Genomic DNA, 15,857 nt, shown 5'->3' on the forward strand with positions numbered 1-15,857 from the left:
CAACCCTGCCTTAACCTACAATTAACACTTCAAGACACATGTAAAAGGCACATTAAAGCGCATAAAAGGGTACTGTTAAAAGCAGCTGTTGAAAGTGTAAAATGTACAGTTCTTGTTTTAAAGTGTTCAAGGCGGATACTGCGCATGGAATAAATGATTTGTTATAAATGGCTTTCTGGGCCAGGGGGACTTTCAGTCTTCCGCCTGACAGTGGCAGCTAGAATGAGTGATGGAAGGGATGAGAAGCATCTTTTGTGATCAAGGTGGCCTTTCTGATCACAGCGCAGTTGTACAGTTTGGAAAGAGGGGTTTGAGGTAAACAGATTATTTTCCAAGTCAGGTTTGTGTTATGAGACAGTTTGTTTTGTGTTCCACACTGAGAAAGTTGTACCAGGATGAAGAGTGATTTATAAACCACTGTTAAAACGTCCTTCTTGATATTAAAAGGTTGCAGTTTTCTCAGCAGGTGGAGCTGTTGTTGTGCTTTTGTAAAAAAGGAGTCTGTGTGCTCTTTAAAAGACAGCTAAACGTCAGTTTCTGTCCCAAGGTATCTAAAAGACTCCCCCTTTGGTTGGAGTTTCTTGCACATACAGCCTGAGTCACCTCCCTGCATCTCAATGAGGTCAAGATCTGTGCTTAGGTTTGCCCCAAGACCTTCTGACCCTACAGGCATTCATTTTCATATCAACAGAACCAAGAGGCTGCTTTAGGTCCCATGATGATATTTTAGGTTTTTCAGAGACTTCTTATAGCATCTTGCTTTCAGAGTAAACTTGCTTGGATGGCCAGACCTGGGCCATTCCACATTGATTGTAGTTCTAATACAATGCAGCCAAATTCAGTTTATAATGCCAGTTGGTAAAACGTTATCTAATGAAGCTGGTTATATCCATTCCCTCTGCTGAGCAGGCATGTGGCAACAGCAGATGGTTGATTGTTAACCATGCAGAAAACCCTCATTGGAAGCAGTTGAAGTGCCTTCAGAAGTCACCTAAGTAGTTAAAAGGCTCCAACTTTGTGTGTATGAATACAACTATTTGATAAAGGCCTCAGAGATTTTAGTGGCATCAGAGTTAAAGGAGCTGAATACGAATGCATGCCACAATTCTCAGGTTTGTATTTGTAAAAGATGTTGAAATCTTTGTATCTTTTTTCTTCCACTTTACAAATATGTGCAACCTTGTGTTGGTCTAAATTTCAACAAAACACGCTAAAGTTTGTGGTTGTAACTTTAGCAAGGCAAAGTAGAAGGAGTAGATAGAAAAGTAATAAAACAAAACAAACGCAAGTAAAGGCAACTAATAAATAAAAGCAGGTTGCTGCGTAGCATGACAACGCCTGGTAAAAAGGTTTAAATAAAGACATTAAAGCATCTATGACACATTTCAATTTAACAGCTGAAGGCTTTGCAGACCATATACATATAAAGATGTATAAATAAGCCACTGTATTTAATTAAAAAAGTTAAATACCAAGGCTTTGCTTAATATCAAATAAAATAACAATTGGCTGCACATTTTTAAATATGCAATTAATTCTGCAGTTAAAAAGTGTAATCACATCATAGAAAGCTTTTGCATCCAGTTTAGTAATAGCCATGGACGGTTTATGAATGAATGGCTCATCCTCCTGCTGCCCCCCCGCCCCGCCCCTCCCACAGTTCATCCTGCTAATTCGATTAAATAAATGTAGATTTCATCGATATTTTTGAGGATACTTTGACAGCTCTTAACTTTGGAGCTCAACCTGCAACCTGATTATGATTCAGCAAGAAAGAAATGTCAATATTTGTAATTTATTCCCTCTTCTTAATTGAAAACTATGGCTGCAGTCAGGACGAATTTCTCTTACAAGAGAGCTATAAATCATTACTGAAGGAATGATCTAATTCTTTAAGGCCACTGAACACGAGGAGTAGGAAACAATATAATCTTTGGACCAAATAAAAAATAAAGAAGGAAACATACAGCTAGAACAAGAAAGATGTCAGTGTGCCTGGAAAAAAAGCTGAAAGCAGTGTTTTGAAAATACAAAATGTATGAGAAAAAGAAGAAATAAAGAACCAGAAACAGGTCTTAATGTTAGTACTCAAAACATTAGAGATCATCTGAAAAAATCTGATTTCCATCCAACAGAACCAAGTGTAAACCATCACTGGCAGCAACAGGTTCAACTGTTTCTGAAAAATAGCTAGAAATAATTGTATTATTAGCGGTTTTTCTAAATACGTTTTGACGAAACCAGAGTCTTCATCAGATTTTTTCCATCCTTCCACAGAATAACACAACTGAATAAGTGATTAGTCGATGATTTTTCCCAGTGGTTGTGCACACTGATAACAAGGACACAAAGTGGATAAAAAAACAATGGACATACAAGAAAAAGCTGTCTCAATGAAAAAAAAAAATTATGTGAAACTTTTTATAAAATTATTATGCCGTAACAACAGTATATAAGTATAAAGTATAAGAGTTCAAGTTTCACCCTTAGTCATCATCGCTAGCGTTAATCCTTTAAAATATATTACAGGATTTTACCAATGCTATATAATATAATAAGCATACATTGTTTCTTTATACAACCATTATTTTTTTTCCGGATATCTAATTCTAATGGATTTGACAATGCAGAGTGCACAGTGTCACAGTGTAACTTAATGGAAAATGCTGTATGCTTATCATAAATCCTAAAGGATTTCCTGTCCAAGCTACAGTGGTTTAACACCTAATCCACTGAGTGTTTTCTGAGCGACTGTGAAAACTTTAAAAATTATATTGTCCTTGATTATACTCTGCCATCCAGCACAGCCAGCATCTACATATTAATTATGTTGTGATAATTGTCTTCTCAGCGATGTTTCATATGCAATTTCTGGAGATGAATTTCCCTGGAATTGCTTACAATAGCTGTTTATAAATGATTTCTGTTCTTAAAGTGGATTACATCGGAATTCTGTCTTTTTCTGTATAATGCTGTCTGATTGCTTCTCATTCTGACCTAAAATTCCCTTTTGCAGTTTTGAGCTGGAATCCAAGGGCGCAGATTCCAAACAGAAGTAGCCAGGAAAACGTATCGCTGTCTGCTCAGTTTTTAAAACATCATTAAAGAATAAGAAATGACAAGTGATAAAGGAATTTTTGATGACTGATGTTTCTTTGCCTAAGAGATTCATACATGAAAAACACAACAACGTCACATTTAGGACAACCAGAATGCTGTATCTGGCACATAACACAACATTTCGTTCAAGGGTCTGTTGTCCAGAATCTTTGTTATCCTCGTACTCGTACTCGTCGTCTTCCGCTTATCCGGGACCGGGTCGCGGGGGCAGCAGACTCAGCAGAGACACCCAGACGTCCCTCTCCCCAGACACCTCCTCCAGCTCCTCCGGGGGGAGCCCAAGGCGTTCCCAGGCCAGCCGAGAGACATAGTCCCTCCAGCGTGTCCTGGGCCGTCCCCTTGGCCTCCACCCGGTGGGACGTGCCTGGAACACCTCCCGAGGAAGGCGTCCAGGAGGCATCCGGTATAGATGCCCGAGCCACCTCAACTGGCTCCTCTCGATGTTGAGGAGTAGCGGCTCTACTCCGAGCTCCTCCCGGATGGCCGAGTTCCTCACCCTATCTCTAAGGGAGTGCCCGGCCACCCTACGGAGGAAACTCATTTCAGCCGCTTGTATCTGGGATCTCGTTCTTTCAGTCATGACCCAAAGTTCATGACCATAGGTGAGGGTAGGAACGTAGACCGACCGGTAAATCGAGAGCTTCGCTTTTCGGCTCAGCTCTCTTTTCACCACAACGGACCGGCACAGCGCCCCCATTACTGTGGCAGCCACACCGATCCGTCTGTCGATCTCCCGCTCCATTCTTCCACCACTCATGAACAAGACCCCGAGATACTTAAACTCCTCCACTCGAGGCAGGAACTCCCCTCCAACCTGAAGAGGACAAGCCACCCTTTTCCGGTCGAGAACCATGGCCTCGGACTTGGAGGAGCTGATCTTCATCCCAGCCGCTTCACACTTGGCTGCGAACTGCCCCAGTGCATGCTGTAGGTTTTGGTTAGAGGGGGCCAGCAGGACCACGTCATCTGCAAAAAGAAGAGACGAAATCCTCTGGTCCCCAAACCAGACCCCCTCTGGCCCTTGGCTGCGCCTAGAAATCCTGTCCATAAAAGTTATGAACAGGACCGGTGACAAAGGGCTGCCCTGCCGGAGTCCAACATGCACCGGGAACAGGTCCAACTTAGTGCCAAACTCCTGCTCCGCTTGTACAGAGACCGGATGGCCCCTAGTAAAGGGCCCCCGATTCCATACATCTGGAGCACCCCCCACAGGGCATCACAAGGGACACAGTCGAATGCTTTCTCCAGGTCCACAAAACACATGTGGACCGGTTGGGCAAACTCCCATGAACCTTTGATTACCCTGTAGAGGGTATAGAGCTGGTTCAGTGTTCCACGGCCGAGACGAAAACCACACTGCTCCTCCTGAAGCCGAGGTTCGACTATCAGCCGGACTCTCCTCTCCAATACCCTGGCGTAGGCCTTACCAGGGAGGCTGAGGAGTGTGATCCCCCTGTAGTTGGAACACACCCTCCGGTCACCCTTCTTATGTAGGGGGACCACCACCCCAGCCTGCCAGTCCAAAGGCACTGTCCCCGTCCGCCACGCAATATTGAAGAGGCGTGTCAACCATGACAGCCCTACAACATCCAAAGACTTGAGCTACTCAGGGCGGATCTTATCCAACCCCGAAGCCTTGCCACCGCGGAGCTTTTTAACCACCTCGGTGACTTCAGCCTGGGTGATGAAAGAGTCCAACCCCGAGTCCTCAGGCTCTGTTTCCACCAGGGAATGCGTGATGGCAGGATTGAGGAGATCCTCCAAGTACTCCTTCCACCGGCCGATAATGTCCCCAGTCGAGGTCAGCAGCTCCAAACCCACACTGTAAACAGTGTTGGCGAAGCACTGCTTCCCCCTCCTGAGGCGCCGGACGGGTTGCCAGAATCGCTTCGGGGCCAACCAGTAGTTCTTCTCCATGGCCTCACCGAACTCCTCCCAGGTCAGAGTTTTTGCCTCTGCCACCGCCCGGGCCACGGCACGCTTGGCCCCACGGTACCCGTCAGCCGCCTCAGGAGTCCCACAAGCCAACTACAGCCGATAGGACTCCTTCTTCAGCTTGACAGCGTCCCTTACTGCCAGTGTCCACCACCGGGTTCGGGGATTGCCGCCGCGACAGGCACCGCAGACCTTACGGCCACAGCTACGTTCAGCAGCATCGACAATAGATGTGGAGAACATGGTGCATTCGGACTCTATGTCTCCAACATCCCTCGGAATCTGGTCAAAGCTCTCCCGGAGGTGAGAGTTGAATACATCCCTGGCCAAGGGGTCCGCCAGACGCTCCCAGCAGACCCTCACTATGCGCTTAGGCCTGCCAAGTCTGTCCGGCTTTCTCCTCCTCCAGCGGATCCAACTCACCACCAGGTGGTGATCAGTGGACAGCTCAGCCCCTCTCTTCACCAGAGTGTCCAAAACATGCGGTCGAAGGTCTGATGATACGACAACAAAGTCGATCATCGACCTCCTGCCTAGGGTGTCCTGGTGCCAAGTGCACTGATGGATGGACACCCTTATGTTTGAACATGGTGTTCATTATGGACAATTCGTGACTAGCACAGAAGTCCAATAACAAAACACTCAGATCTGGGAGGCCATTCCTCCCAATCACGCCTCTCCAGGTGTCACTGTCGTTTCCCACGTGGGCGTTGAAGTCCCCCAACAGAATAATGGAGTCCCCAGGAGGGGCACTATCCAGTACCCCCGACAGGGTGAGACGGCTGAGCTGGGGGGCGACAAGCAAACCCACCCCAGACCACTGCCTCTCCCCACGGGCCACTCCAGAGTAGAAGAGAGTCCAGCCCCTCTCGAGGAGATGGGTTCCAGAGCCCACGCTGTGCGTGGAGGCGAGCCCGACTATTTCTAGTCGATATCTCTCGACCTCCCGCACAAGCTCAGGCTCCTTCCCCCCCAGCGAGGTGACATTCCACGTCCCTAGAGCCAGCCTAAGCATCCGGGGATCGGGCCGCTGAGGTCTCCACCTTCGTCTGCTGCCCAATCCTCTTTGCACCGGTCCCTCACGGTTCCCCCTGCAGGTGGTGGGCCCACTGGGGGATGGTCTCGCGTCTCTCGTTCGGGCTTGGACCGGCCGGGTCCCGCGAGGAGCAACCCGGCCACCAGGCGCTCTCCGACGAGTCCCGACCCCAGGCCTGGCTCCAGGGTGGGACCCCAGCTCCGCCGTACCGGGCGACGTCACGTGCCACGATTCTGTAGTCGTCATGAGGGATTCTTTGTTATCCATTTTCAGAAAATCAATGAACTGAAAGCCTTAAAAAAGCTGCCCCCATTGGAGGAAAGCAGGACAAACTGCATACTACAGAGTAATATCAATCCTCCCCTGTGTCCTGTAATCCTTTGATTAATAAAATCCTGACTAGTGACAAAACGTCATCAATCACAATGAGTTTAATAAAACATTTAACCACAAAAAAAATCAACATACAGACTATGTGATCAGATGGTGTTTATTGATTGAATTATCCAGCAGCAGTATTTCATTTTAATGTTGTTTGATATATTTTTTAAACTAGGAGACATTGACTGCAGTTTGTTAATTATTGTTTTAATCAACTTATTTTCATTTTTAGCTATTTGAGTATTTCATTGAAGTATTATTAACCTGCAGATAATGTTTGACTGGTTCCATATTAGCTGGAGATAGACAAGCTCCATTTGATGCAGCTTAAGCTTCAAGGCATTTATTTTTCCAGGTTCTTAGCTGAAACATATATTTCAGCCATTGTTGAATGCCATGAACACTTGAAACATATTTTTGGAAAAACTTTCACTTGTAAAATATGCAACATACAGTGTAATATTATTACGGAATAGTAAAACAAAATCCACGCTTTTGTTCTGGATAAACAGCCAAAACCAGATTATTTTGTGTTCCAAGGCAGGTACCACCTATTTCACTTGCAACCCCTAAACATTTTTTCAATATTTCAGATAAAATTTACATGCATTACTGTCCACATAAAGCTTTGGCTAAACATCTTCATTCGTTTGAAGGTTTTGACTAGATCAGTTCATTGGAACCTGACCATGTACTCTCTCCTTTGAACAGTAGATGGTAGCATTTTTCCAAACATTTTTGTAAAACAAAGAAAACAATCCTCTCTCTGTAATTGTGAGACTTTAATTTTAGAACTTTTATCGACAATTATTATTCATAGCTTAGCATCAAATGAGAAATTGTTGAAGATAATTATCCGAATATGAATTTATTTTAAAAAAAAAATGTAATGGTAATGGCTGTGTATAGTTTGAAGATGCGTACACTGGGTGAATCCTACATCCTACAGGTTTGAACCTGCAGGTGAGGAGGCGCTCTTCACAGACACCATTCAGCTAAATCAGAGCCACCTTCTGCGTAAAACCATCTAACCAATCAGAACCTGAGAATGCACATGAGGCTCCGCCCCTATCCCCCCCCCCCCTGCACATCCCAGTGTTTTGATCCAGGTTTGATTCGGTGTTGGCTGCTGACGAGCACAGCCTCGCTCGGCTTTTTCCACGGATCTCTGTGAGATTCCCACGGATCTGTCATCTTCTGTATTCCGTCTGTCTGAATAAAAAATGTCTCCTCAGCACCGGAGGGTTTCCCCATTATGACCTCAGCGGGCCGCCGCTCCTCTTCGCCGGGATTCCTCCTCAGTGAGCCTGGCTTCATTTTGGCACCGGCTGCCTCCCTGCTCCTCCACTAGAAACAAGATTTTGTTTTTATTTTGGGATCTGATTTGATCATTGATGGTTTGACGCCAGACGTGGACCTCCAGAAGAGCGTAGAGACTAAATCTCCAGCAGCCTGCTCTTCAGGGTGAGTAGCAGAAACTTGTTTTTTCAGAGACTTCAGACAGAAGTTTATCAAAAATGAATGAGGGCTTAGATGCTTCAGCCACAGCTTTGTGTCCTGAATCTTATTTTGTTCCCACACTGTTGCCTTTTTCACATTGTTATGAGAGTAAAGCTAACTTCATCATTTTTGTTAAACTGCAGCATTTGTTAGGAAATAGGCGGCATAGTTTTCATTCCTCCATGCTGTAAATTATGAGGCAATCCCACCACACCTTACTGGATTCCAGCAGAAACCTAAGTGAACTAGGAAGCTTTAGTGAAACCTGGTTGTGAGACCAATTATCCATCAGACATGACTAATCTAAGAACATCAAAGGGGACAATGAAAAATACTTATTTAATTTGGCAGATGCAGAGGTGGATTTACTTTGTATTTGGACCCTTTATTTCCGTCATTTAATTTGTTTCTTGAGCAGTAATATTTTCTTTTGACACTTGATCTGAATCTGATTAGATTAAGTTTCTGGTAATATTTTAAACCTGTTTACAGCAGGTCCTACTGTTGTCATTTACTGTGGTATTTGAACAATTTACTATAGTTTATTCTTTTAGTTACTGCACTTAAATACTGTATTTAAATATTTTGTGTGTTTCTTCATTCTTTTAGAATTTAAGTTGCTGTATGTCATATATGTACTGCTGTTTAGCAATTACTTTTCTCAGAGTCATACATTTTTATTGGTCAGAATAGGAAGACATACCTTAATTAACATTTCTATGAATAAAAGTCACATTTCAAATCCCCAAACTTGAAACTGTAAACACTAAGTGAAATATAGCTGATCATGTGCTGATATCCAGAAGAGCTGGCTAGCTACTCACATCCAGATGTCATAAGCATCTTTTTTCACATCCCTTTTCCCCTTTGTTTTAGCCTGTCGCTTCCAGATATCGGCAGGCTATTTTTTAAATGAACTTTGTGAATATCTAATATATTTTTTACAGAGAGAAACTCACATTTTACATATCTAAATGTTACAATTCACAGTTTTGTATTTGACCTTTTTGATTTAAAAATAATCTCCCATCAGTTTAAAAAAGGTCAGATAAAAGATTAAAGATCTTCCATAAATTGTCTTTTGCATATTTAGAGTACTTTGAATTAATTTCCAACTTAAACGTCGAAACAGAGACATGTTCGTTGTGACTGTGAGATTATATTAGAGATGCACCAAAAAGTTAACTAGTCGTTGCATTTGAATGTTATTTAGTTTAATCGGCAGTGACAGGTAACCGACCAATCACCAGTCAAGACACGAAGTGCTACCAGATCACACTGACAACAAAACTGTGACGCTCTTACTGAAGGAAGAAGACTCGAAGCTAGTTAATTTCACTATCAGGTGTTTAAAATGAAGTCAGAAGGATCACAGAGGAGTAAGAAGCTATTTAAAAGGAAACTGTATTCTCTGTGACAGGTATGTCTGATGTTTATTCAGGCTGGGAGAGAGAGCTAAATGTTTGGCAGAAAACAGGAAGGTTTATTGGAGAAAAGCAAAGAGATTCTGTGTTATTCTTTTAAGCTTTTAACCATTGTTTGGCATGCTAACTGCTAATGCAAGATGCTAGACAAAGTCATAATAATTTCATTATTTCATTATTCATAATAAATGTTTCGTTGTGGTTTAATATATAATATTTTTAGTGAGAAAACAGAATTTGCTAAAATTAAAAACAACAATAAAACCTTGACTATTAGAATTGTTAACATACATTACATGATATTACCAAAGCTAATGTTTAGGTTATATATTTAAAATGTGAGTTTCTTCTGCTAAGAAATCCACAATGTTCACTCTAAATCCAAAGTATGTATTTGTGAATATCTGGTACAGACATGTGAGTGTTTTGGGAAAAGGAGATCTGTGATTGTGTGTGACTGTGGGTTGGATGAACTTGATCTGAAATATTTTTGGGCCCCCAGGCAATGGCCCACTTTTACTTCAAGGTTAGGTCCGCCTCTGGAGACGCCGACTGTACAAGCCATGGTTTCCTTTCCTAGAACCCCACACACTTTAAAAGACACGTTTCAGGATTAGTGTCTCCCACTCAGTATGGCTCAGATGTCCAAATATTCACTGTCTGTGGTGAAACTAATAATAGAAAAGACTGGGTATGCCAGTGAGGACCTCAGACTAACTGTACCACTGTGTTTTTGCCTGATCTTGCATAATAATTTAGTCAGTTCTCCTCGATGTTATGTGTATCCTAATATTTGTGATCATACATAAGCCTGCTAACCGTGTACCCATGAGGCCTGAATCAATGCCAGACCACTGATCCAGGATCTGCCTTCATTACTGGAGATAATTCACACGGGTTCAATGTCTAGACAAGTTTTTTTTCTCTCAGACACTTAAGTATCGGCCTCCCTATTCATGCACGACGTCAAACTGTCTGCATTTTTGCCATCCTGACGTTAAAAATAATGCCTGGACCACACACACACACACACACACACACACACACACACACACACACACACACACTTAGAGCCTGCTGTGCCACTATATCAGCATGTTGCCAAAGCTTTTTGATCTGCCTTAAACCTAAATATTGCGCATAAGCCTCCAGCTTGTTTTTTTCCCTTATACTGTAATCCGTTCTGAAATCTGAAACCTTTTTCTAAAGACGTGTGTCAAAGCACCATCAGATGAGTTTTTATGGAAATAAAAATGCTAATACTCATGATCATCAGGAGTGCATAAGACTAATTCTCCAGATTTTGACATAACGGGTTTTGCTGTTTTGTTTTCTTTTTCAGACATTTTCCTGAAAGAATTAAAATGTTTATCTATCAGGCACAAAATCAGATTTCCTTTGATCCAATATCCTTGTATTTAACATAACGGTTGTGACACAGAAACCGATGCTTCTGTAAACACTAGAGACCATGCCTAATTATTTCTTTCTGCTGCAACGTGCATTTTGTTTCTAAATTGCTAATTGACAGGCTTCTGCAATGTTAGTGGTCCAACCAGCTGATGATGAGCAAAAGTTGTTTCTCCAAGCAGTGCGAAATGGTCCGTTGCACTTCCCCAACTGTCAGGATTCAGGCTCTGCACCCAGTGATCATTGGAATCCCATGAATGCATCCCTGTGAAAGCCAAAGATGTTTGTGTCAGCTCCAATGAGATTACTGGAAAGTGCTTTTTGAGGTTGAAATCCCTGCTAATTGGCAACGTGGCTGCGCACAGGCGCCTTTGTTAACTACTACAGGAGGGTTCTGTGTGTGTCAGGCTGATACACTGGCACATGCATCAATGAACCGCTTGTTTTTCATGAGCTTGCTGCTCTAGGATCATCGGAATCGGCTTTAGGACAGGTCACTTCCACTTTTTTAAAATTACCTTTGCACAGCTTTTCTCTGGGATTGCAAAGGATGCATCGAGGGTGGTCTAACGACTGGTTTAAGGGCATTTTTAGAGTCACATGCAATAAGCTGCTTTTAACTGCACTGAAGCAAAATGTGCAGACAGTTAAAGACACTGAAGTTGAGCTAGCAGTTTGATGACTTCATTTAATTTTGTGTCCCATTTCCCTTTAGCACCAATAGGAATGGACAGACACTGAGCTGGGAAGATGTAATTTAATTCTTTATGATATCATTAAGATACAGTCATGGTGAAAAGACATTGTACTCTCTTCAGTTTCAGGGTTTTACAAATTAGGACACATTAGAAAGGATTTGGTCTTTACCAGGTTCTACAGCTCTTTAATTTTAACATCAAGTGTAGAAAAACACAGATTTCACACAGACTATTATTGTATATTTATTGAAGATAAAGTCAAAAGGCATACCCTAATCACATAAAATGATTAGCATCAGTGTGGTGAGCACCTCAATAAAAGCAGATCTTTTAGTGTTTTGCTAGACTGAAACCAACAGTTATGCATTAATACAATGTCAAGGAAGAAAGGCATTGAAATGAAGTTGAAGCTAAAGATGCAGTTGTTGCTGCTCATCAATCTGAGAAGAGTTAAAAGGCCATTCTGCAGTGAGAAATATTATTCACAAGTAGAAGGACAGCTGTCAAAATCTCTTTCTGTCTGTGAAGAATACAGCAGCTTGACTTTGTTTTCAAAGCTGCATCTAAATGAAGCATAAACGTTCTGGTACTACATCATTTTTGGCAAAAGCAAAATATAGTAGAAACAGCAACACCTCAGACCAGCTGTCAAGCATGGTGGGGAACAGCTGATTATCTGGGGGCGATTACAGTCGTCAATTTGACTATGAGGAGATCTGTCAAAAAGCTACAGTGCTTTGCAAAAGTATTCACATGCCTTAAACTTTTTCTCTTTTTCTCATTTTAACTGCAAACCTCAGTTTATTTTATTTGGATTATTTGATGTGTGAACCAGGGTTCTGCATGGATTGAAAAGTTCACATTCCAAAGAACCATTTTTACCCTTCGACCCAGCTACATACAAAAGCTACATGACTCTTCAAAAAAAGATGTCATCAGTATTTATTAATATCTACTATGGGAAATTTCCTTTCATTTCCACAAGAACTGCCATTTCATTTCTGTTTTTAAGATTTTAAAATTACTAAGAAAAACATAAAACTTTTACAAAAAGAAAATGAATGTTCTTTTATGAAAAACAAGAGCGAAAAAGCAAATGGTTTTCAACCTGATGACAAAGAAAAAATACTGCACCAAAACATTTATGCATTGTCCATTTTGTTTTGTGGAAAGTCTATGCAAATATTGCACGAAAACGCATAGAATATCTAAAACTAGCATTTCTTATTCACTTACATTTCAAAAGTTACTAAGAGCCACCCTGGAGGGTCTAAAGAGCCAATTGTGGCTCCGGAGCTGCAGCTTGCAGACCTGGTGATAAACCAGCAGAAAGTATTGCTTAGTTGTGAAGCAGAAGGAAAATTGTTTTTAAAAAAAAATTACCAATAAAAAATTGGTAATAGGTGTCGTGTGTATTCCTGCATTTCCTATGCCTTCCTTTATGCGACTCTTTCATTTAGGTCAGATTTGTGGAGTCCACCACTAATTGTTGTCCTGTCAGATTCTTTCACCTGAGCTGTGGATCTTTGTAGCTCCTCCACATAAAATCCCAATTAAACACTTGGAAGTATGAAGTTGTGACACAACAGTTACAGGGGTATGAATACTTTTGTAAGGCACTGTAAAGTTTGGCAAAAACAAAATGACTCAAAATGTTTTCAACAATGATGTGAGAGACTGAAATGGTCCAACAGAAAATTAGAATTTCAGGGTTTTTTAGCTGAAGGAGATTCATCGGGTCACTGCAGTTTCACACATGGTATTAGTCTTCTTCATCTTTGTTTAGTAAATAAAGACAGCATGAAATCTGTTGTGCTTTTGCACAATAGAGATTCGTTTCTGGTAAAGACCAGATCATTACGCCCTGATAAGACCTAAAAAATGTGGGTGCTTTGTTTTTACAATAACTGTGACTCCCTTATGATCCACAGCCAGTGTAAATGAGTCAGTTGTAGAAATTTGTAGCGTGCCTTTGTTTTGTTGAAACAGCATGATTCTCGTTTGGTTTCGGAGTTATTAAAAAAAACACTGCCTGATTCCAGCACTGTCTGATTCCAACACCCTTCAGTTTTCCACCGACTTGGTGTAAGGCTCTTTGATTGGGAACTTCAGAAACGAATCGAATGCAAAAGCGGGACATGAGATTTGCGATGGTGTCCCACTGACTCAGGCTTTTGAATTTTTTATATTGCAGATAGGAAACGTCTGTCGCTCTGGCCCAGATTTGGTGCTAATTAGTGTCCAGCTTCATCCATGGGCATATGGTTGAGCATGGGAATGCTGGTACCACCTGTTCCCACATCACTCCCATCCTGTTGCTCTGTTTCTCGATTTCTGTTTGAAATTAATGCCTCACTGGCCTAGTTTGACTTGTTTTTACTTTTTTTCCTTCCTGAGCTCTTTGCTCTGTTTCTTATTGGTCTTGTTGTTTGAGTTTCTGAATTTCTCTTTACTTGACAAAGATGTTTGCAAATGCACAGACAGTTTCCGCCCCAAAGATGACCACTGCATTCAAGAAAGGCTACTGAATAGTTGGGATGCATAGACGGAGCATAGCTCTCAATCCCAGGGTCTTGTCCTCGCTGGCCGTTTGAATGAAGTATCCGATCATGTAAATGCAGACAAACAGAGGATGGCTTGTATCCTCCCAGGATCCCCTGGCCACTTCCTGTCCCTCTGCTCTGGGAACGGGCCAGGGTGACACAGGCCACCCATCTCCCACTCAATCCACTCACTGTTGCCTCAGTGGAAAAGCGATCGCTCTCACCCCCTTATTCCAATTGCTGTGCGCACATTTCTTGTGACAGGAAAAGCGTCTTTGGCATTTAGAAAGATGCCTCTGTGTGTGTGGCTTTGTGTAGGCGCAGCTGTGCATTTAAAACATGCTGATCTTCATCCCCTAAGAAGCATTGCAGTGTACATGGGAGCGCATGGATGTTTTTATGGAAATCGTGGATAATTTAGATGGGGCCTGTGGTCCAAACAAATCTTTTTATCCTAACAAAATCAGATGGAACACACATAGAAGCACAAACAGATAGATTTAAGTCCTGAAAATTATTTGTACCCAGTGACTGTAAATTATTACTTTATTCCACTAAGAAAACAGAAACTTGAGTTTGCATTAACTTTGTTGTTTTATATCAGATATCTTCTCTTCCTTTTGTATTGGATTGACTTTATGTGCATTGTAATGTTTGACTGTAGCAAACCGTAGCGTGCCCATATTTCAGTCCTTTGCCAGCAGCTGGAATATTTTCAGGAAGTGCCGTCTCTGTTCTCTCTTCAGGCCGTGACCCCTGGTATCTCACCCGTCCTTGCTGATGCCAGACTCAGATGAGATACAGAGCAGAGGCGCGGCCGCCAACTCTGGGCTCTGCACTGATTGCTTCGCAGTTGGTGTCTCATTCAGTGCTTCACTGCCCCACCGACCTGCATTTGAATATTGAAATCAGGCGCCCTGTGAACAAAGGGGTTGTTTAAATGAGATGGAGGAAATCACTGCAGTGTCGGGGGGCCTCGCCCTCCAATCTGTTATGGAAATGTCACGACAGGAAACAGTTATGTTTTGATGATGAAGCGTGACATGGACAAATTTTATGTCTGCTTGGTTTATTTGTCTATCTCCAAGGAAGGAGAGTTTTTTTGTGATCCTTTGTTTCACTTTCAGTTTAAATATAGTCTACCTAGCTCTAGAAATGTAATATTTATCTCTATTTACCCTTAATCCTTCCTCTGCCACTCAAAACTAGACACGAGCTTGAGTAAAAACACCAGTTTCATGGTGTCACAGCATCCATCCATCCATCCATCCATTTTATATACCCGCTGCTCCGTACAGGGTAACAGGGACCATTTACATGTAAGCTATTCCCATGTTTTAAACACACATCAGCCATGTTGGATTTTGGTGCTGGGAATGGTTAAAAAAAACTCCATCTTTCTCTGTTGGAGTTCTAAATTCAAGGGCCTTTCCTGTTTATTTTGCCAACTGGAAATTAGCAATGTTGTATTTCAAACATTCTTTCTTTAATCATACATTTCAAATATCTATTTAGTTGTTTGTTAAAGTCAAGAAAATGTACTGCATTGTTTAGTATAACAAGCATAGCCGAGTATATTATCCAAACTATCAAATTTGTCTGTGTTGCAAGTGAGAGAAAAATGTAGGACCTTTTTTTTCAGCCAGCTGACTGGCAGTGCAAGTGCAGCTCTAGTCTACGGTTTAAACAGCCAAAGAGAGTCAACCAGCACTCCAGCATTTTATCCAGCCTCCCGTTAAAAGGATTTTAAGCCCCGAGAATGTATGATGGAAACTTTTTCTCTGGTTTTAAACCTTGAGATAACTTCATA

The 15,857-nt window shown here is 42.1% G+C and overlaps 1 protein-coding gene across 5 annotated transcripts in view; it reads left to right on the plus strand.

Moving 5' to 3' along the window:
* The first annotated feature begins 7,568 nt into the window (after positions 1-7,568).
* The window catches only part of src (v-src avian sarcoma (Schmidt-Ruppin A-2) viral oncogene homolog), a 38,837-nt gene continuing 30,548 nt past the window's right edge, over positions 7,569-15,857 (plus strand). For 3 of the 5 annotated variants that reach the window (XM_047368667.1, XM_047368662.1, XM_047368674.1), the window contains exon 1: positions 7,570-7,936. The gene's annotated coding sequence lies outside the window, so the exon portion shown is untranslated. Of the gene's footprint in view, positions 7,937-15,857 lie in introns of all 5 variants that reach the window. The other 2 variants (XM_047368655.1, XM_047368650.1) reach the window with 1 other exon arrangement.

This window comes from Girardinichthys multiradiatus, chromosome 1, assembly GCF_021462225.1.
Source record: "Girardinichthys multiradiatus isolate DD_20200921_A chromosome 1, DD_fGirMul_XY1, whole genome shotgun sequence".
NCBI classification, from domain to species: domain Eukaryota; kingdom Metazoa; phylum Chordata; class Actinopteri; order Cyprinodontiformes; family Goodeidae; genus Girardinichthys; species Girardinichthys multiradiatus.